We start from the raw sequence: 23,328 nt of genomic DNA, 5'->3' as shown, positions 1-23,328 counted from the left end.
TACTTAAATGCTTTTTAAGAGACAATTTTGAGGAACTTTCCTGGTGATCCAGTGGATAAAAATCCAGCTGCCAATGCAGGGGACACAGGTTCGATCCCTGGTCCAAGAAGACTCCACATGCCTGGGAGCAACTAAACTCCTGCATCAAAACCACTGAGCCCTAGCTCTGGAGCCTGGTCTCGGCAGCGAGAGAAGCCACCACAATGAGCAGCCCAAGCACCACAATGAACAGCAGCCCCCGCTGTTCAAATAGAGAAAGCCTGTGCCCAGCAACAAAGACTCAGCACAACCAAAAATAAAATCAGTAAATTAAAAGAAAAGGAAATGATTTCAAAAACAAATTGGGCTTCAGTATTTGTTATTTTATAAAACAATTTCTGATTGGTCTTCCAAAAGGAATCAATTATTTACCTCAAAGTCATTACTTTTATAGGATTTACCTTACAAAATCAGCTGAAATGTGTCACTGTGAGTATATCCCCTTATACTCAAATTTAATTATTGATTCTCTGCAAATCATTAAACAGTGAATGTCCTGGGCATTTATAGTTGCACCTGTAATGTATTTGGTTTACAGTCACAATAGGTTACAGGGAGAACCTGGGTCACTTCTCAGTCCCCAGCATTTTCTCAGGCAGAACTGCATTTTCTGTAGGGCCACTGGGTCTCTACAAACAGCATTCTTTCTGCCAGGCACTTTGTAATGTGCAATGAACGGTGTCATTTATTTTCATTTCCTCATACTTAATTGCATGCTTCTTGCTTCCAACATTAAGCCAGAAGGCAGGTGGCAGAAGCAATGAACTAAGCTGGGACTAGTGTCCTCATTATAGGCTCTGCTCCCTCCCTTAAAAGCAAGCCGACAGTTTACAACCCAGCAGAAGCCAGTGGGCTGGAAAAACACTCCATTCCATTGCAAGCTCTGACTTTGCAGAAGCTACTGTCAAGACTATCACCCAAGGAGGAAAAGGCACCCAACTGACTCTATCTCTCCCTAGCATCTACACAGAGTGCTGAAGATATTAAACCAAATATAGACATCAAAACTAAGTAAATAACCTTCTAAACTACAACAGTTGACTATAGGATGATCATGAGAGAATCAATTGATCAGAGTAGAACTCTCATTCAAATGATACACCTCACTCCCAAACAATCTCTCTCCATAAATATTGAGCACACCTGCTTAAATGGAACATCCTAAGGAACATGGTGAAGAACCAATGCAGGAGACATGAGAGAGGCAGTTTCGATTCCTGGGTTGGGAAGATCCCCCGGAGGAGGAAGTGGCAACCCACCCTAGTATTCTTACCTGGAGAATCCCATGGACAGGGGAGCCTGGCAGGCTACCATTCATAGGGTAGCAAAGATTCAGACATGACTGAAGTGACTTAGCACACGTGCAAGGAACAGGGTAAGTTAATTGGACATATTAAACATCAAATTTACATAATTATTTATAGATCATTTAGCAACATAGTCAAAGATAAGTGATATCTCAATGCTGTGCAATTTTATAGCTCCAAACAAAATTATTCAATACTGAATAAAGCTAAATAAAAACTAAAATGAAATCAAAATAAAACTAGAAAAATTGTGTCCCTTTATACCAATAAATACAACTAGTAACTAAGATTTATTGACATCTTTCTCCAAATGAAAAATGCTCATTTTTTCTATTACTGTTTTCAAGAAATGTTTCATGACCCATAAGTTGTGCTTTTTCAATGATGTCATCCATGTGTTGCTAATCGGATGGCCTTTAAAATCTGAGAATGCACACTATTTCAGTGATAAAGAACAAATGTCACAAGAATCTGATTTCTTAAGGCTATAATCTCTTTCCTTAGGGGAAAAAAAAGCAACTGTATTGTATGAAATGCACATTTTGCTTACTCTCAATCATTTCTGTACAAGTGTAGGAAGGAATAGAGTCGGGGCTCCCGCTCTTGTTCACTTGCAATAAGACACAGATCTGGATTCTGGGTGCATATCAAGAATGAAAAGCATTAATTATGTTTTTTTCTTAACCTTCTCTCCATCCTTTTCTCAAACTCTATTCCTTCTCTATTTACCATTTCCTTCAAATTTTGTCTGTCATGACACCCCAGGCCCTCTTCTTTAGTGTATATAAGTGTTCATTTTTCCACCTAGGCTTACATGTCTTCTATCCAGACATCTGCAATCTTTTCTACTCATTTTGCTGATATTCTACAGTGTGCTATCACTAAGTAATCATTAGGGTTTCCCAACTGGCATTAGTGGTAAAGAATCTGCCCGCCAATACAGAAGCTGCAGGAGATATGGGTTCAATCCCTAGGTCGGGAGATCCCCTGGAGGAGGACATGGCAACCCGCTTCAGTATTCTTCCCTAGACAGAGGAGCCTGGCCGGCTAGGGTCCCTAAGGTCCCGAAGAGTCAGACAGGAGTAAAGCAGTTTAGCAAGCAGGCAAGTAATTATTTGTGAAAAAAATTAATGACTCAATCATAAATGACCACAAACTGATCCTTGATGGCAGCATTACCTGTGGGTATCATGCTTTCCCAAAGTTAAACTGATAGTTGATTAAAAGGTGCTGTGATCAAGTACATTTAGGAAATTCTGTGCGCCAAATTTGAAAATTGAAACCCATGATGCAATCCCATAGTAAGTAAACCTGCTTGATTCAGAGGCTCCCAAACTTACATGAGCTTGGACTCCACATTTTCACGAAATGCCTGTTAACATTTCTTGGAACATTTTGAGAAACATGAGCTTAGTAGCTACAAGTTTAAGCAATTTTCAGATAATAATTTAAAAGCAATCAATAGTTACATTTATGCAACCACAGGGCTAATAAAGCAAATCAAGAATACATTCCAAGTATGATTTATGACATTAATATGAATAATGTATTTTAATAACCATTGAAAATAGTCACAAAGACTTGATTTGCTCATATTCTAAATTGCAAAATATAATTAGGCTGGAGTGTTGGCTTTTATTTATGTCTCAGCATCAAAGACCTTCTATTTTCAGTAAAGTTCCTCTGATTTAGATTGGAAAAATAATGCTGGCTGTTCACAAGTTTATTGTCAGTCTACATATTTTATTGTTTTCTGAATCTTTGTATGATCTGTTAGATGATGAATGATTTTTTTTTGTATAAACAAGATCAAAGTCACTAATTTGTAACAATTAGAAATGATCATTTTTTGGTATCTTTGATAATGATTTTAATTTTTTCAAATGGAAGATTCATTTATTCACTCATTTAAGAAATATATATTTAGCATGTATTTTGTGCCAGGCATTGTCTTGGGTTCTTGAATGTACCAGTGAACAAAACATGCTAAATTTTCTGCTCTAGTAGAAATTGTATTTCTAGTGGAGATGGGAAGAAGGGGAGGCTGTCAATAAATAATACAGATACTAAACAGACAAATTATAGAGTATATTACAAGATTATAAGTTCAAGAAGTTTCCAGGCAAGAATACTGGAGTGGGTTGCCATTTCCTCCTCCAGGGAACCTTCCCGGCCCAGGGATCAAACACTTGTCTTCTGCATCTCCTGTATTGGCTGGCAGATTCCTGACTGCTAGTGCCACCTGGGAAGCCTCAGCATTTAGGTGATTTTAAAGACATGAGATTAGGTGAGAACAACAAATATGTGAGTATAAATGGAGAAGGAAAGAAGATCAAGAACTAAAATTAAGGTACTGTGCTACCAAGACATTGTAGAGCCCAGTGGGGAATGACTAAGACTAAAATGGAGTAGCCAGTAGCCTGGATGAGAGGGGAGTGTGTGTGAGAATGGATACATGTATATTTTGGCTGAGTCCCTTCACTGGTCACCTGAAACTATCACAACATTGTTAAATGACTCTATGCATGTGTTTGCTCAGTTATATCTGACTCTTTTCTACCCCATGGACTGTAGCCCGCCAGGCTCCCCTGTTCATGGAATTTTCCAGGCAGGAATACTGGAGTGGGTTGCCATTTCCTACTCCAGATCTTCCTGACCCAAGGATTGAACCCATGTCTCTTGTGTCTCTTGCATTGACAGGTGGATTCTGTACCCCAATACAAACTAAAAAGTTTTTTTTAAAAAAAGATTGACTCTCACTCTATAGAAAAAAATAAAAATAAAAAAAAAAGGAGATGGTTGGACAAGATGATTGGATGGCAACACCAACACAATGGACATGAGTTGGAGCAAACTCCAGGGGATGCTGAAAGACAGGAAAACCTCATGTGCTGCAGTCCATGGTGTCACAAAGAGTCAGACACAACTGAGAGACTGAACAAAAAAGCCAGGAACTTAGCAAGAAAATCAAAAGAGACTGATGTCCTCAAAACCATGCAATACAAGTGTATCAATTAAGAACAGGGAATCACAGCACAGAGAGCTGACAACTGAATTTAGTAACATGGATATTACTAACCTTGACAAGAGCTCAATGGGCAGGAAGGAACAAAAGCCTGACTGGTGGGAGCTTAAAAGAAAATGAGAACAGGAAAAATGAAGGAAAACATATATAAGCAACTCTTTGAAAAGTTCTGTCTCCAAAAGGAGCTGTAAAATGGGAATATAATTTAGCATGTTGGTATGGTGATAGGAAAGACCATCAAGTTAAAAAATATTGATGATGCAGAAGAGAAAGGAGAGAATTGGTGGAAGAGTATCCATGAGTTGGGAAAAGGAAATGGGGTCTAGTGCAAGAGACTTTTCTAAAAGATTCAAAATGCTGTGTGTCACTAGTTTCCAGGCAACTTTTGGCATTTTCAGAGAAGTCTGGGTAAAATTAATGAGCACACATAGATTTTTATTACATTTTCACTATTATTTAGAAGTTAAGAACTCCTTAGGGGATACATACCCACTACACAGAGTTTGGTTATCCTACATAAAATTACGAATTAATAAATATTTATGGCTTCATTCATATAGAGATTATAAAAAAAGAATAAGAGAATTATTGGTTATTCATCATTCTTCAAAATCATGTTACATGCCCAGGGAGATAGTAATCATGAGGGTACTTGGCTAAATAATAAACATGTAGTAGTTAAAATCTGAAAACAACCAACTGATTGGTTTTCAACCAACTGGTTGAAAATAACCAACTCAGTGTATTTCAGTGTGGACTGAAAGGATGGGAGATGGGCAATCCAATCCATTCAAGGTTGTTTCATATTGTATCGTCATCATCTTCATCATATAGTTTAAAAGTTGGCCTCTTTTCAGTAAGCTGGAATAGAGTTGACAGAGGGGGACCATCATTCACTGTTATCTGCCTCCATCTAGAAGTGATTTATGTCACTTCTCAAACTCAGTTGGTTAGAACTATTCACCTACCCCCACCCCCACTCCCTAGGAAGCTAGGAAGTGCAGTGTAACAGTTAACCATGTGCTCAAAAAGAAATAATGGGTTTGGTGAGCATCTATGCAACCTACCATTAAACAGATACAATTTCATGACTTCCCATGAATTGTGAGACCTCAATTTCTCCTTTTGGCTCATACATTAGAATGAAAACCATCAGATATTATACCAACATTTGATAGTCTGCTATAGCCATTGCCTGAAGATGAGCCCATATCATTGTAAAATAAGCCAGTGTTGATCACATTAATGATTCAGATTCTTAAAAGTCATCCAATGCATGAGACAAATGCTAGGGGCTGGTACACTGGGATGAGCCAGAGGGATGGGATAGGGAGGGATGTGGGAGGGGGGTTCAGGATGGGGAACACATGTAAATCCATGGCTGATTCATGTCAGTGTATGGCAAAAACCACTACAATATGGTAAAGTAATTGGCCTCCAACTAATAAAATAAGTAAATAAAAATAAAAAATAAAACTCAAATAAATAAATAAAAGTCATCCAAGAAAAAAATTTCACTAACAACGTTCTAAGTGTTGATAGTTAATGTACTGGTTAATGAGGAAATTACACAAAATATATGCAAAGCAAGATAGATCCTTTTTGAGACTGAATAAAGATGTGTGGATGTATGTATCACAGAAATGGAATAGGATGGGGAAAACATTCAGGTTAAAGTAGAGTGTGGGAAATGCAAACAGTTCCTGAAAGTAGGATTATGAACAAGTAGAGGCTGGAGAGATATGCTCAGTCTAGATTACAAAAGCCTTTGTACACTAAGGAATAAATGTTTTATCCTGCACTGGGACATCACTTTTCCCAATGAAGCATTAGCCCAAGATAGCACAAAATGTCTACTTCGAATACAGTGCTAATCTGCAGATACTGCAAAGATAATGTCTTTATATTCCAAACACTCCTGTCTCATCCTTTTCTGTCAAATACACATACAATGAATACTCACCCATATTACAAGATTTTGGCATTGCATATAAGGAAATCACAGCCCAGCAAAATTTAAGGCAATGGATTCTCTGACAAACCCCTTCCTGGGATCAGTACACTGCCTGGCAGTGAGGATTCCTAACAATTGTAATGGGGACCTGAGAAGAGCCACTGCACTGGGAAACCCGAGCTCTCATTCTAGAGTGAGTATCACTGCATTCCTCCCCCCAAGCTCTGACAATGTGGTGACTGATGACACTTCCCTTTGTCAAAGGAACCTAACTGGACTGGAACCTAGAAATGAGATGTTTCTTAATAACTCATTGCTACCCCCATTCATGACCTGAGATAAAGCCCAATAATCAGAAGATAAATGGAATGGGTCAAGCCCCCGGAACTACATTGAAATGACCCAGCCCAGACTGCTCAGGTAAGTAGACCCAAAGATTAGATGAGCTTGTTAGATCACTTTAGAAGTACTTACCAGGTAGAACTTTCAGTCTGGACTAGATAACATTAAACCAGGTTCCCCTGCTCCCCTCTGCTAAGCACAAGTATAAATCCTTAATACGGTACAAGAGACAACCAGAGGAGAACTCTAAAAGATGATAAGAGAAAGATGAGCTAAATCCATGGTCACAAAGATTTATCCATGTTTTCTACTAAGGGTTTTCTACTGAGTGGTGATGTCTAAAGGATATGGGATTTCCTTTTGGAACTACGAAAATGTTCTGGAAATGACTGTGGTGATGGCTGTACAACAGTTTATACCAAAAACTATTGAATCAAATGAATTGTCTGATATGTGAGTTTCATCTCTTAGAGCAGTTAGCAAAAAAGGAAGGAAAAAACAAAAAACCAGAAAAAAAAAAATAAAAAAAAACAAGAAGTGGCTACACTGATCTATAATAAAATAGATCTCAGAAGAGAAAGAATAACTAGATACAGAGGAACATTACACAATGATAAAAAGCTTAACCCACCAAGAAAACATAATGATCCTTTGTAGGTAGTGAAAAACAGAGCTTTGAAATATAATAAGCAGGGAGTTCCCTGGTGGTCCAGTGGTTAGGACATTGCCTTCCAGTGCATGGGGTACAGGTTCGATCCCTGGTCAGGGAGCTAAGATCCAACATGCCCCATGGCCAAAAGACCAAAGCATAAAAACAGAAGCAGTGTTGTAACAAACTCAATAAAGTCTTTAAAAGTAAATCACACCAAAAAAAAAATCTTTAAATAAATACAGAAAGCAAAACCAGATAGAACTCAAAGGAGAAACACACAAATCCACAATTCTAAGTCTTCCCAACCTACTCTTAGCTACTGAGAGAACTGCTAGGCAGAAAATCAGCAAAGGTACAAAAGATATGAACAATGCAATCAACCAACAGCCTCTAGTTAAAATATATAGAACACTTCACCAAACAGCAGCAGAATACACATTTTTTCCCAAGAGCTCATGGAACATTCACTGAGTTAGAACATAGCCTGGGCCATAAAACACAGCTCAAATTTAAACAGAAACCAAAAAGCATGTGTTTTCTGATCATGGTAGGATGAAACTAGACATCAATAACTAGAAAGACAGGAGGAAATTTTTTAAAACCCCCCCCCCCGAAACTAAAGACACACTTCCAGTCCTGTCAAAGAGGGAGTCTCAAAAGAAATTTTAAAATACATAGAATGAAATGAAAATGAAAACAAAATTTATCAAAATACATTGAATGTAACTTAAGTGGTGCTGAGAGGGAAATTTATAGCAGTGAGTGTTTACATTAAAACAAAGGAAAACTATATCAATAACCTAAGTTCCTACTGAGAAACTAGAAAAAGAGCAAAATAAACTCAAAGAAAGAAAAAGGAAAGAGCATAGATGAAAGCAGAAGTTAGGGTAACTGAAATTTTCCTATTAGGAATAGAAAATCCTCTATTATCAGAATATAACAAAGAATCAGGTTAACTAAAAGCTGGTTTTGGGGGAGAAAAATCAATGAAAACTAAAGTCTCTAGCAAGACTATCAAGACTAAAATTGAAGAAGATACAAATTCCCAGCATCAGGAATTAAACAGAGGATATCATTACCAGTCTTGCAGCCTTGAGAAGATTCATAAGAGAATACTATGTCCCTGTACTTACGGAGTTCATTCTCTCTTAGGTGTTACACAGTAAACTAGTAAACCGGTTAAGAAGCAAGAAATAATGAGGTAGCACTCTGGCTATGACAAAAATATTTCTGGGTGATGTGAGACAGTGACAAAGCAGTGATTTGAGATGGAGAAGACAGGAGACCCCTATGCAGCATTGATGTTTAAGCTGAGAGCTAAATGGAGAGAAAGAGAGAGTTCTGAGAATCTCTGGGCAGAAGGAGAATCTCTCAGGCAGGGGTGAGTGTTGGTGCAAAGGCCCTGAGGCATAGACGAGCTTGGTGTGTTTTAGGATTAGAAGGTAGGTGTGGCTGGAGTCTAGTGAGCAGGAGATGCTGCTGCTGCTGCTGCTGCTAAGTCGCTTCAGTCGTGTCCGACTCTGTGCGACCCCATAGACCACCAGGGAGCCCACCAGGCTCCCCCATCCCTGGGATTCTCCAGGCAAGAACACTGGAGTAGGTTGCCATTTCCTTCTCCAATGCAGGAAAGTGAAAAGTGAAAGTGAAGTCACTCAGTTGTGTCCGACTCTTCGTGACCCCATGGACTGCAGCCTACCAGGCTCCTCCGTCCATGGGATTTTCCAGGCAAGAGTTACCGAAGTGGGTTGCCATTGCCTTCTCCAGGAGATGCTGGCTGGTAAGAAAGTTCACCAGGGGCCAGATCAGATGAGACTGTCCAGGCCAGGGGCAGGGATATGAGCTCGCATTTTGTTGTTAATGGGATATTAGGGGAAGTTTGAACCAGGAAAGTGACTTGTTCAAAACCATGTTTTTAGGCAACCACTATGGATGGTACTGGGGCTTCCCTAGTAGCTCAGTTGGTAAAGAATCTGCCTGCAATGCAGACCTGGGTTTGATCCCTGGGTCAGGAAGATCCCCTGGAGAAGGGAATGGTAACCCACACCAGTACTTTTGCATGGAGAATCCCGTGGACAGAGGACCTGGCGGGCTACAGTCCATGGGATCGCAAAAAGCCGGCTTCCAGGTGGTTCAGAGGTGAAAAATCCACATGTCAAGCAGGAGACACACTAGACATGGGTTCAATCTCTGGGTCAGGAAGATCCTCTGGAGGAGGAAATGGCAACCCATTTGAGTATTCTTGTCTGGGAAATCCCATGGACAGAGGAGCCTGGCTGGCTACAGTCCATGGAGTCACAAAGAGTCAGATACAACTGAGTGACTAAATGGGCACCACATGGTTGCTATTGGACAGTGGACAGTAGAAAGACAAGAGTGGAGGAAAAGACAAGTTGAATGGCTCTTGCTGTGGAGGTGGTAGACACTCTTGGCCACAGAAGTGGAGAAAATTATATTCAAATAAGTTTTGACAAGTGATAACTTTTTACTTCAACATTAAAATTTAGAATAAGAGATTCCATTGCTAAGCTTTTATTCTCGTATAGACTTGCTAACAGTATAATGAGTGCTTCTGTGTTTTTCCATCTGTAGTTATTATGTATTTTCTTGACTTCATCATGAGTCATAGTGATACAGTCCCAAAAGAGAAGCAATGTAATAGGAACCACATTTATTATTACAAAAGAAAAGGTCCCAAAATGCTTGGAAAAGCATTTCACATCTATACCAATTTCAGCACTCAATTTAAGTTGAAAAAGTTTGCTTTTACCAAGTCTGTGCGTTTTTGGAAACATTTGCTTTTTTACAGTTGGATTGTTTAGTTTTCATCTTAATTCTCAGGTAGAATTTCATATGCTAAAACTAACATTATAGTCATGACAGTGTTTTTCACATCTAAAAATTTTTTTGGCTTTATCATTATCAACAAAGATTTATTTCATGTTCACTGAAATAAACATCTGTATAAATAAAAAGAATAAACAGAAATTATTTTCAATGCATCAAAACTCTATGATTTTAAAGCAGATTCACAGTGAATACTAGCTGTGCTGAAAATAATACTAAAATCTTTCAAATGTCAGCCATTAATGGAATACTTTTGGTTTGGACAGCATGTGTATGTGTGTGAGTGTGTGTATGTGCTCAGCCCTGTCTGACTCTTTGCAGCCCCATGGACTGTAGTTTGCTACACTCCTCTCTCCATGGGATTCCAGACAAGAATACTGGAGTGGGCTGCCATTTCCTACTCCAGGGGATCTTCCTGACTCAGGGATTGAACCCACGCCTCTTGTGTCTCCTGCATTGACATGTGGGTTCTTTACCACCTCCGCCAACTGGGCAGCATAAGACTTTGTAAGTGATCTGGCTGAAGACAAAAGTGTTAAAAATCTTATTGAACAACAACGTGTTTCTTAAGCTTTGGGCATGTAACTCTTAGACCAGGAATAGAGATTGTCTCTACTTCCTTCTAGGTCACATGCTATCTTTCCTAACTGGAAAAGATAGAAGGCAGGAGGAGAAGGGGACGACATAGGATGAGATGGTTGAATGGCATCATCGATTCAATGGACATGAGTTTGAGCAAGCTCTGGGAGATGGTGAAGGACAGGGAGTTGCAAAGAATCCATGGGGTTGCAAAGAATCAGACACGACTGAGCAACTGAACAACAACAGGTCAATGCAGGCGTTTACTAAGAACAGAGGGCTGAGTGTTTGCAGGTACTCGAAATGATTACCTTCTACTGCCTAAAAGTGCTAAAAATTAGACAAAGTAACCAGCCTTCCTCAAAGCATGATACAGACCCTTTCATGCTCATGAATTCTGTCAGTTCCAGTCCTTTCATCCTTGAAGAGAGAGAAGGACTTCTTGGAGCTTCACATTAGAGTCCAAAGCTTAATAAACTACCAAATGACATTCTTATTATGGTTTAAGTGCTTTCCTTACATTTCCTAATTCAATCATGATTAACAAGGGAAAAATTACTTCCTCAGTTGGAAGTTTTAATTAATAATTATAATGAAACAAAGCTTAGACTTTGATGCATTTTCACAAAGAAAAGTATTAAAGTTGATAGAACTCTCCTTTTCATATTTTTGTTATCACTAGAGGCAAACTCTCTTGAAAAATATCTCAACAATAGGGCTTTGTGTTGAAGTGACACTGATAAGATATGACTGGATAGAAAGAAAGAGTTGGCTGTGCCTTATACGCATATTGACAATCTGGAACCCTGTAGATAAATTAAAGAAGAATCTTCATTTCAAAAATGATATTAACTCTTATACTCCCAGTCCACACTAGTCATAGGAAAAAAAATCAGGGATCCTAGACTATGATTCTTTTTTTTGTCAATTTGATGCATATCTATTGATATTTATTTACTGAAATGTTATATGTCAGGCACTGTTCTGGGTACTGGACATATAGCTAGGAATGAAGCGAAACCCTACCCTCTTGGAGTTGCCTTTGGAGAGAGTCCATTAATATAGACAGGAAAAGGTCATGTTCTATAATAGGTGATGACTCCAATGGCAACTTCAAGAGGGTAGGACTTCACTTCATTCCTAGATTCATTTGTTTCATTCATTTCCTTAAACTTACCCAATTCTCTCCCTAATTATGATCTTAGCTTTGACCCCTTTCTCTCAAATCCTCATGTGACTGCCTCCTTTGCATGACCCATATCTCAGTTTGGACAGCACCTCTTCCAAGAAGGCTTTCTTGACCATAATGTTAAAATATATGCACAAGATACACTATATATTAAATAGAATTGTACCACAGTTCAATAAGTAAACCCCAACCCCTCCTGACCCAGCCCCTCTCCCCACAGACCCCACTTCAGAGTAAGACTCTTGTCTCACAGGAAAAAAAATCTGAAAAATGAATTTTGTGGAAGACTTTAACTGCTTCTCTTGGTCTTTGTGAAATCAAAAAACAAAGGAAACAAACAAATGAAACTGATGTGATACAGAATTTGCCCTTGTAGCAAATGTCTGTATTAAATTTTGTGCTCTTCAAATATTATATTTTGTTTTCAAAAGTCCATGGACTCTATACAAATTATTAAGGAAATGAACAAAATTTTGAAATTTCAATTAATTCCAGAATTATTTAAACAAGTAAATCTGTAAATTGAGACAGAACTGTAAAATGAGAGTAAAAGATGGTGTTTAAAATTTACAAAAGCATGTTTTATAGCATAATACATGCTTAAATTTTGTAATTGTTCTCCATGGTTCAATCTATAAATGTTCATTCATTCAAGCTTGTGACTTAATGTTGTTTAAATCTTCTATATCCCAAATTTTTGTTTTGGCCAATTGTGAAAGATAAGTGTTAAAATTTCCCATTATAACAATTGATTTGCACTTTTTCCTTGAGGTTCTGTTGATTTTTATTTGATTTCACTTGATGCTGTTTTATTGTGCTGTGCTGTGCTTAGTCACTCAGCCATGTCCAACTCTTTGCAACCCCATGGACTACTGCCTGCCAGGCTCCTCTGTCCAATGGATTCTCCAGGCAAGAATACTGGAGTGGGTTGCCATGCCCTCCTCCAGGGGATCTTCCCAACCCAGGGACCAAACCCAGGTCTTCTGCATTGCAGGCAGATTCTTTACCGACTGAGTCACCAGAGAAGCCCAAGAATACTGCAGTGGTTAGCCTATCACTTCTCCAGGGAATCGTCCCAACCCAGAAATTGAATCAGAGTCTCCTGCATTGCAGCCAGATTCTTTACCAGCTGAGCTACCAGGGAAGCCTGCTGTTTCATTCAGTTCAGTTCAGTTACTCAGTTGTGCCCAACTCTTTGGGACCACATGGACTGCAACATGCCAGACCTCCCTGTCCATCACCAACTCCCAGAGTTTACTCAAACTCATGCCCATTGAGTTGGTAATGCCATCCAGCCATCTCATCCTCTGTCATCCCCTTCTCTTCCTGCCTTCAATCTTTCCTGTTTTATTAGGTGCATACAAATATAATTTTTATTTCAAGTCAATTTATTTAAATCAAATATAGTAGCTATCACTAGTTATCATTTCTTCATTTCTGGCCTTAAAGTCCTTTTATTTCCTCTGTTAACAAAGCCACTCTCTGTGATTTTTGTGAGCAAACAAAAACATTCTTGTTATTCCAATTAAGTGATATTTAATCTTTAAAATTGTTTACACACGTGATTGAAGAACTGAGCAGCAAAGAGGGGCCAGTGAGGCAGCTTAGGGCAGCAGCAGCAGGAAGGTGTTAGCATCCCCAGGGCTGGAAGGACAAGGAGAGAAGCGGGTGCTCTGGAGCCCAGAAGCTGGTTCCATCAGAGCAGTAGCTAGATCACAGCAGGAGCTGCCCATCAGGAGCTGAAAACACAGAGGGAGGGGCTTTCCAAAGGAAGTTGTTAGAGACCAGGTGAGAAATAACTCTCTCCTCATTCTTTCTACCCTCTTGTCTTCCGTCAGAGCTTCACATTGGCCAAAGCTACACAAAACCAGAGGGCAAGGCTATCTGGGAATAGTGGGCTGTGTGATAAACAGCAGGGCAACAGAGTGAGGAAAAGATGTGAGGCAAACAAGCTGTTTCTTGGCACTGTTAGATTTGCCTGGTATATATTTTTCCATCCTTTCGTCTTTCTGTGCCTTCTGATTAAGATGCTGACTTTTTTTTTTATACAATAGCCTATATTGCCTATAACTTTGTTTTTGTGGTTGGCCTGATAACCCCTGAGTGAATGTTTGTATCTTTAAATTTTTTTTCATGTGGTTATTTTAGATTTATTGAGTTTTTTTGTACTATCTGCCCTCACCCCCTGTTTTCCTTCTGCTAGTTTAGAAATATACCTATCTTTCATCACTATCCTTGATCCATCTTGAAGAATGTGTAGTCGTTTAGGGCTTTTTTTTGTTTGGTTTGTGTGTGTGTGTTTGTTGTATGCCTGTTAATAATAAATTCTCTTCATTTTTATTGGACTGAATGTCTTATTTTACCTTCACTCTTGAAAGATAATTCCAGATTGAGAGTTATTTTTCCAAGCATTTTTCTTTTGGTTTTTGTTTCCATTGAAAAGACAGTTATCTAGTTATCTTTCCTTTGTAGGTTATCTGTCTTTTCTCTCACGTCGCTTTTAAGATCTCACTGCTTTTTGTGTTCTGCCATCACATTAAGATGTTCCTACTTGAAGCTGTCTTCAAGAGACAGTCTCATATAAGAATTAATAGCATGGACTCAGGAGCCAGACTACTCCTACAATTTACGACCTATGAAACCTTGGCCATATTAGTTAAATTTTCTGTGCCTAAATAATCTCCCACATTGTGAGGATAGAGGAGTTAATACATGTAAATTGTTTTGAATTCTGTCTGGCTTGTGTTAAGCAACCTTTCTTTGTTTGGTTTTTTAAGTCTTTTAAAAAAATCTTTTAAACCTCTTTTTCTTATGATTCACTGAGAGCCGTTGAATTTTCTGAATTTGTTTCATTTATACATTTAAATAATTCTTTTCCTTCATTCTTCTGGTTAGATTTTGAAACCTTGACAACATATTTATTGGAGTATCTCACTCTATCATACAAATCTCTTAACCTCTCATTTTTTCAGCAAGCTCTTCCAGTTTGTGAATTCCTTCTACAACTGTTTCTAAATTACCATTTAGTCAGTTCATTCAGTTTCTAATTCATTCCTAGAATCTCTATTTACTTTATTTATCAAATTTCCCTGGTCAGTTTTTGTAATCTCTTATTCTTCTGTCATATTTCTATACTATCTTTTAAAAGACATATTAAACATTGTGTTATATTTCTATCAGATAATTCTAATGTTTAGAGATTAAGGATTTGATTCTGTAGTTCTTTGTTTAATATGAATTCATTTAGATAGGTTGGTTTCTCCTATGTCTAGATATATTAATACTTCTGGAATTTCAGCTTTGGGTGTTCCCTGGGACTGGTTTTAGCTGTATTTTTCCAGAGATGATTTGCTTTTGCTTTGTCTGGGACTAGTTAAAGTCTGAAATTAAAATTCAATAATATGTACTGCCTTAACATCTGAGTTTGGAGGGTATCAAATGGACAAGTTGCAACTCACCTTCCCACTGTACTGTCTAGATAAGGTTCTCTATCTAAACAACCCTCCTTATAATGGAGACCAGGCCCAGTGCTTGTTGATCCCTGAAAAGCAGGCTTACGTTTCCTACCAGCCTGCAGAATTATTCAAACAAGCCAATCATCAATTCAATTCAGTTGCTCAGTCCTGTCCAAATCTTGGTGACCCCATGGACTGAAGCACACCAGACTTCCCTGTCCACCACCAACTCCTGGAGTTTGCTCAAACTCATGTCCATTGAGTCAGTGATGTCATCCAACCATCTCATCCTCTCCTGCCTTCTATCTTTCCCAGCATCAGGGGCTTTTCCAATGATTTGGCTCTTTGCATCAGGTGGCCAAAGTACTGGAGTTTCAGCCTCAGCATCAGTCCCTCCAATGAATATTCAGGACTGATTTACTTTAGGATTGACTGGTTGAATCTCCTTGCAGTCCAAGGGACTCTCAAGAGTCTTCTACAACACCACAGTTCAAAAGCATCAATTCTTCAGTGCTTAGTCTTCTTTATGGTCCAACTCTCACATCAGTAGTCATGATACATGACTACTGGAAAAACCATAGCTTTGACTAGACGGACCTTTGTTGGCCAAGTAATGTCTCTGTTTTTTAATATGCTATCTAGGTAGGTCATAGTTTTCTTCCAAGGAGCAAGCATCTTTTAATTTCATGGCTGCAGTCACCATCTGCAGTGATTTTGGAGCCCAAAAAAATAAAGTCTGTCATTGTTTCCATTATGTCCCCATTTATTTGCCATGAAGTGATGGAACCAGATGCCATGATCTTAGTTTTTTGTATGTTGAGTTTTAAGCCATCTTTTTTACTCTCCTCTTTCACTTTCATCAAGAGGCTCTATAGTTCCTCCTCACTTTCTGCCATAAGGGTGGTATCAGCTGCATATCTGAGGCATCCTCCCACAAAAACCAAGGGTCCCCTCAGCCTTTTAATACCTCAGAGACTGCCTCTCACATCCCCTGTATGTTCACTCTGTTTGTAAGGGCAACCTCTGAGTGAGCCTGCATGACACCGTGTTCTCCTTCCCAAGGCTGTAAATATATGTGGCTACCCATCTTCACGTCCAGTGTTGAGTGTCCTGTGTTCAACCATCCTCATATCCCTAAGGTAGAAAACCCTCTTTCACCAATAGAATGAAGAGGAAGCAAATAAAACATGGGTTCTAAGTTTAGAGATGCATCTTGTAATGTAGAGTGTTAGTCACTTAGTCATGTCCTACTCTTTTCAACCCCATAGACTATAGCCCACCAGGGTTTTAATGTAAATTCAGGCCCAAATCTCCAGTAAAGTATGAGAAAAAGTTTATACCTCTCTCAGCGAATGTTTCTCTCTCTCTCCCTCATTCATTTTTCTTTTTCACTCAAAGACAAGATAGACACATTCCCACCATCTCTCTAGGACATATTTTTTCCTATCTGCCACTGAGGAAGGTGTTGTAACCCTTTAGGAATTCCCCTGTTTATGGGAGCTGCAATTTGACATTTTTGTTGTTGATGAGTCACTAAGTCATATCCAACTCTTCGTGACCCCGTGGACTATAGTCCGCCAAGTCCTTCTGTCAGTGGGATTTCCCAGGCAAGAATACCTAAGTGGGTTGCCATGCCCTCCTTCAGGAGATCTTCCCAACCCAGGGATCGAGCCCATGTCTCCTGCGATGAAAGGTGGATTCTTTGCCAGTGAGTCAGCCTGCTCAGTTCTCAGGTTTATTTCTTAAGCCCCTACACACAAGACTTGTTAACACTAAGTGTAAACCTAACACTCATGCTTATTTACCGCATAATTTCCTTCTCTGTAAAATTCAGTTTTTAGATTCTGTAAAAAGATCCTTTATCTTTTACAGAAGATTTATCATGCTTTAAGAATATTTGTTCATATATGTTATATATCTGCACTTATTTTTTGCCTAGAGCAAGAGAGATTTTCTAAACCATTGCTCTCTTTCTCTCTTTCACACACACACGCACCCCAACGTATACACACAATGCAAACTTAACTTGAACTATTCTGCATGCCATTAAATATTCTGCAAGCATGTGATTATTTTTGCTCCACAGCATTTAATCATAGAAATGTAGCATAATTTAGCTAACTCTATTTTCAGACTTAAGATTTCAGAAATCTTAATATTTTTACAGTTATAAATAGTGCTGCAATGAATATCCTTGAATAAAAATCTTCTTATCTCTGATTGTTTCTGTCGAATAGATTCTTGGACGTGTTATTATCCTGACAAAGGGTATGAACTCTTTGCGGGCTCACAGTGCATTTTGCCAAATTGCTTTCTAGAAAGCTTGTAGCAATTTACAATTCACTGCAGTGTGTGATAGGTGAAAAGCAATGTATCATCGATGATTTAACGTGCATTTCCTGATTACTCATGAGGTTAAACATTAACTGACTGTGCTATATGTTTAACCAATTCACTTGTAAGAGTATCAGGTGACTTTAATTATCCACTTTGGAGATTTGTTCATTTTTTCACTCAAAATATTTGTGAATCTACTATAAGCATAGCACTGCATTAAAACTAAGGATTAGCTCAACAGCCCTGCATACTTCAATACCCGTGGAATAACTGGGATACAAGGGAACAATTATGTAATGATGTAAGGAACTGTAGCAGCAAATGAGAACTTCCACTCACCCAACCCTCTGTACAAAGGGAAAGGTCTTTATTTCACTGTTTTGGATAATCAGAATGAGCCTTAGTAGAATCTCTTGCTTTCTACTGAAAACGAAAATGCCATATTGAAATCTGACTTTAAAGGATTTTTAATTTGGCTATTTTATAGTTAATATTGTTCTTCCACTCCAGAGTTGTTTTGGAACCATTCAGCACTCACTATTTTCTGTACCAACATCTATTTCAACTCTATTGCTTGTTTCCATTATCTCTGGGAAGGGATCTGCTGATGGTTACCTAAGCAATTATATTCCAGTAAAAAATACATAAATAAAAATAAAACTGAAAATACTCTGAAATGAGCTACTCTAGCAAGCTGTTCAATGTTTTATTTCTTTATTTTTTTTGTTCAACATTTTCTACCCATACCTGACTACATTTTAAATATATAACAGAGACCCCCTAGTACCTACTCTGTATCATTTAATGTTTATTAAGTGTGAATAATTATTTTAAAATTTTTAAAATGCATCTATAAAAAAAAAAACGAAGTAATTCTGAGATATTATTTAATGAACAATGTAATACAGTGGTGAAGCCATTGGCTTTTTTTCTTTTTTCCTGGGTTGGATTTGTCACATTCTTATGAAATTAACCTTTTCCTTCAAAAAAATTCTTTTCATGGGCTACATCCCTTGGGACAGTCATTCATTTGTCTTCTTGTTGTATTAATGTTTATAATAATTTCTCATCCTAGTGAAGGCCACTCGTGAGAATTTGTCCATCTCGATGAAACTGTGTGATAGTCCCACCAGGACATTTCTTCAAACCCCAGATAAAAGGATTTACACCTCTTCATTCCCTTTACATCCAGAGACAGAGGGTCAGTTGAGCATGTATGCTTCAGGCAAGAAAAAAAACATGCCCACACAGCTCATTTGTCTGTGTGATCAGCACCAGAGGACAAAAGGGAAATATATATATTTCCACTTCAAACACCAGCACCACGTAAAATTGAATACAGGAAAAAAGTAGAGTGTATCTACTATGCCTAAAACCCAGAAGCTGTTTTATTTAGGAAATATCTTTTGTTTTGTTAGGATAATTTTTACACTAATTTCCCCAGTGCACTAGCTTCATGAAGAATCCACCTGCTCTGAAGATTATAGAATTAAGAAATGTCTTTTCTTATAGAGAACAGAGTTATGGACACAGTGGGGGCAGGAGAGGGTGGGACGAATTGAGAGAGTAGCATTGAAATATATATATTACCATGTGTAAAATGATAGCCAAAGGGAAGTTGCTATATAACACAGGGAGCTCAACCTGGTGCTCTGTGGCGACCTAGATGAGTGGAAAGGGGTGGGAGGTGGAGGAAGGGAGGTTTAAAAGGGAGGGAACAGATGTATCCTTATGCCTGATTCATGTTGATATATGGCAGAAACCAACACAACATTGTAAAGCAGTTATCCTCCAATTAAAAATAAATGTAAAAACAAAAAAAAAAAAAGAGGAGTGTCTTTTCAGTCACTGCAAGCCTAATCCTAGTAGATGTGATGGGCTAGCAGAGTACCCGACACCATTTATGGCAATTTTAAAGAAAATCTTATATACATTGAAAAAGAGAGGGGTGAGGGGAAGAAAGATGTAATGGAAGGAAGGAAGTGGGGAAGGAGTAAAGGAAGAGTCTGCTGGTTGACCAGGCAGCCCTCCAGTCTCTGCTGGTGTTGCTAGTAGATCTCGACTCAGTCCTGTTGCTCATGTGGGGGTCTCAGCAGGCTAACTCGAGCTTCCTCTCACGGTGGTGGCACAGTGACCAAAAAAAAAAGATAATAGATGTGTGGCAAGGTCACTCTAGTCCTAGTCTTGAAACTAGCATGCGGTAGCCTCCACTGTTTGTACTAGTCCAAAGCCATTTCAGTAGTAATCCAGACTTAAGGAATAAATTAATGAACTCCACCTCCTGAGGGGGCTTCCCTTGTGGCTCACTCGGTAAAGAATCTACCTGCAGTGCAGGAGACCCTGGTTCAATCCCTAAGTCGGGAAGTTTTCCTAGAGAAAGGGAATGGCAACCCACTCCAGTATTCTTGCCTGGGAAATCCCATGGACAGAGGAGCCTGGCAGGATACAGTCCATGGGGTTGCAAGAGTCAGGTATGACTTAATGACTAAACCACCACCATTGCAAAATACTATGGATAAGAGGGAGGCAAAGAAATGGGGCAACTTTAAAAAAATTATCTACCCAATAGACAACAATTGTTTAGAATAAAGTTGTAAACATTAGTCTTCCTAATTTTTCTCAACTTTATCACATCTTTAAGTGTAACTTTAATAAAAACAAATAATTTCCAAGTCTGTTGTATAAATAACTATGTGATAAGCATTTTTCTTCCCTGGAAATCAAATGATAAAGAATCTGCCTGCAACGCAGGAGGCCGGGTTTGATCCCTGGGTCAGGAAGATCCCCTGGAGAAGAGAATGTCAATCCACTTCAGCATTCTTGCCTGGAGAATCCCATGGACAGAGGAGCCTGGCGGGCTACAGTCCATGGGATTGCAAAGAGTCAGACACGACTAAGTGACTAACACTACACTACTACAAGCATCTATCTAGGTTAGCACATTTAGCCAGGTCATTTCTTTTAAGGTCTGCATGTCTCACGCTCAGTTGTGTCCAATTCTTTGTAACCACATAGACTGTAGCCCACCAGGCTCCTCTGTCCATGAAATTCTCCAGGCAGGAATACTTGAGTGGGTTGCCAGTTCCTTCTCCAGGGGATCTTCCCGGCCCAAGGATCGAACTCGAGTCTCCTTCGTCTCCTGCACTGGTAGGAGACTGACTGGATTCTTCACTACTGAGGCACCTGGGAAGCCCGTAAATGTCTGTACAGAGTTTAATGAATCAATGTGCCATAATTTGTTTAACCATTTCCCAATGGATGAAAATATACTTGACTTTTACTTTCCTGTTGCAGGCATATTTTTACAAGCCCATTTTTGTGTGCTTATAATGTTTTAATTGTAAAAATTTGTTTCCTAAAAGAGTAATTTCTGGTTCCAATGGTATACACCTTTTTCATTTTAATGGGCAAAATTTACTTTTTCAAAAGAAGCTATTGGTGATGTATTTGTCAGATAACACCAGTTGCTGCAACAAATAACCTTAAAACATGATGACTTAAAGAAAGTCAGACATCAATCAGGCAGCCATCTTGGGCTACTCTTCTTCTGAAATACTCGGAAACCCCAGATCCTTTCACCATGTGCCTCTGCCACCTCAGAGAGTGGCCTCAGAATTCCTTCACTGGGTCCTCTGCATTCAACAAGCTGCCAGGAAAAGAGAAAGTTAGGGTAAGGGGGTAATGAGCCACATTTTAAGGTTACATCTTTTGGCTCCCAATCTGCCATTTGTATTTTGAGTTGGTTTACCAGCTGGTTGCATTTAAATATGCTTTACATTTTTCTGTCTTCATGAACTTCTGTTTGTTAGATACTATGCTAGATGCTGGACTTTCCTGGTGACTCAGTGGCAAAGAATCCATCTGCCAATGTAGAAGAAGTAGGTTTGTTCCCGGGTCAGGAAGATCCCCTGGAGAAGGAAATAGCAACCCACTCCAGTATCCTTGCCTGGAGAATCCCATGGACAGAGGAGCCTGGAGGGCTACAGTCCATGGGGTCACACAAGAGGCAGGCACGACTCAGCGTCTAAACAGCAACAACATGCTAGTTGCTACAGGGCATAACATGAAAAGAAAGTAAGAATTTCTATCCTCAAGACGATTACAGTCTTTTGGCTGGATGAGAAGTGTACACAAATATGCCTAAACCATAGCCACGTAAGAAGACATCATGAAAGGAGAACATACACTCAAGCTGGGGCAAAAGAGGTGAAGAAAGACTTAAAGAGCAGTGAGTGTGGAGCATATTTAAACATGAGGTGAGCCAATAAAACGTGTTAACTAATACTAGAGGCATGTTTATTGAATCCTCTCCAACCACAGGAGTTAAAAATAGCAACCCCAGGAGTATTCCTTTAATTCTTTGGCTGGTGATGCTTAAGGATAATATGAGGAGAGGGGAATAAAATGTAAAAAAAAAAAAAAAAAAAAAAAATTAACGGAAATGTTAAGAAAAAAGAAATCCAAAGGAAAGAAAATTGATACCCCTTCAGGCTTCGAGGAAAATCTCAGAGCAGAGCAGACTCAGCAAGGTGGCCTCTGGGCTCCACCTTTTCCCAAACACCCCAACCCAAGACCTGCACAGGTGGGTGATGAGCTGCGAGACCCCTTGCCGCACAGCTCAAGAGCACTCTGTGAATTAAACGCACATGTGTCCACTTGCCCAGCAGGCACCATAAGTCACTCTGGCCACGCCCATGAAAGAGTAGCTTTGCGTAGTGAAGAATACATCTCTAGTACAATCGTGCCGGGCCAGAATCCCAGCCGGCACTTCCCTACAGCGGGGCGTCCCTACTCAGCTGCGTTACCCTCTGTGCCCCCGTCTCTTCTCCCTTACCTGCATGCCTGCTCACTTGCTTCAGTCGTGTCTGACTCTTTCCAACCCCATGGACTGCAGCCCACCAGGCTCCTCTGTCCATGGGATTCTCCAGTGAAGAATGCTGGAATGGGTTGCCATGTTCTCCTCCACGGAATCTTCTTGACCCAGGGATCAAACTGGTGTCTCCTACGCTGGCAGACAGATTCTTTGCCACTGAGCCACCAGGGAAGCCCCTTCTCCCTTGAACTGGGATTACTAATAGAGCCAACCTTATGGGGTAAGACATGATGTGGGATAATATCTATAAGAAACTTTAATCAGGGCCTATGCCTGGTACATACCAGAATTACTATTTTACAGCCTTTGTGAACAAGTGGATTCATTGGCAAAGACCCTGATGCTAGGAAGGAGTGAAGGAAAAAAGAGGAGGGAGCGGCAAAGGATGAGATGGTTAGATAGCATCACCAACCAATGGATGTGAACTTGAGCAAACTCTGGGAGATAGTGGAGGACAGAGGAACCTGGCGTGGGTGCTGGAGTCCGTGGGGTGGCAAAGACTCAGACATGACTTACAGACTGAACAACAACAACCATAAGGTATTTTTACTCTTATTGGGATCCTTGTCTTCGAGATGAAGAAATTGAGCAGCAAAAGATGGACTCAGTTGCCAGAGTACAATATACCAATGATGGCGAGACATTATTCGAGAAAGTACTTTCCAAGGACACCATACTCCAGCCGTCCAACTGGCATTGGCATTTAGACCCTGCTTGGTAGATCCCCAAGCA

At 39.4% G+C, this 23,328-nt stretch overlaps 1 long non-coding RNA gene across 1 annotated transcript; it reads left to right on the top strand.

The window, feature by feature from the left end:
• Positions 1–3,638: 3,638 nt before the first annotated feature.
• Positions 3,639–23,286, top strand: LOC122679198. Its single transcript, XR_006336345.1, has 3 exons — positions 3,639–3,650; positions 9,131–9,133; positions 23,214–23,286. It is a non-coding gene; the product is annotated as an uncharacterized LOC122679198 (long non-coding RNA).
• Positions 23,287–23,328: the final 42 nt, after the last annotated feature.

This window comes from Cervus elaphus, chromosome 21 (assembly GCF_910594005.1).
Source record: "Cervus elaphus chromosome 21, mCerEla1.1, whole genome shotgun sequence".
Lineage (NCBI taxonomy): Eukaryota > Metazoa > Chordata > Mammalia > Artiodactyla > Cervidae > Cervus > Cervus elaphus.
The sequence above is the reverse complement of the archived record's forward strand: the minus strand, read 5'-3'. Positions and strand labels throughout refer to the sequence as shown.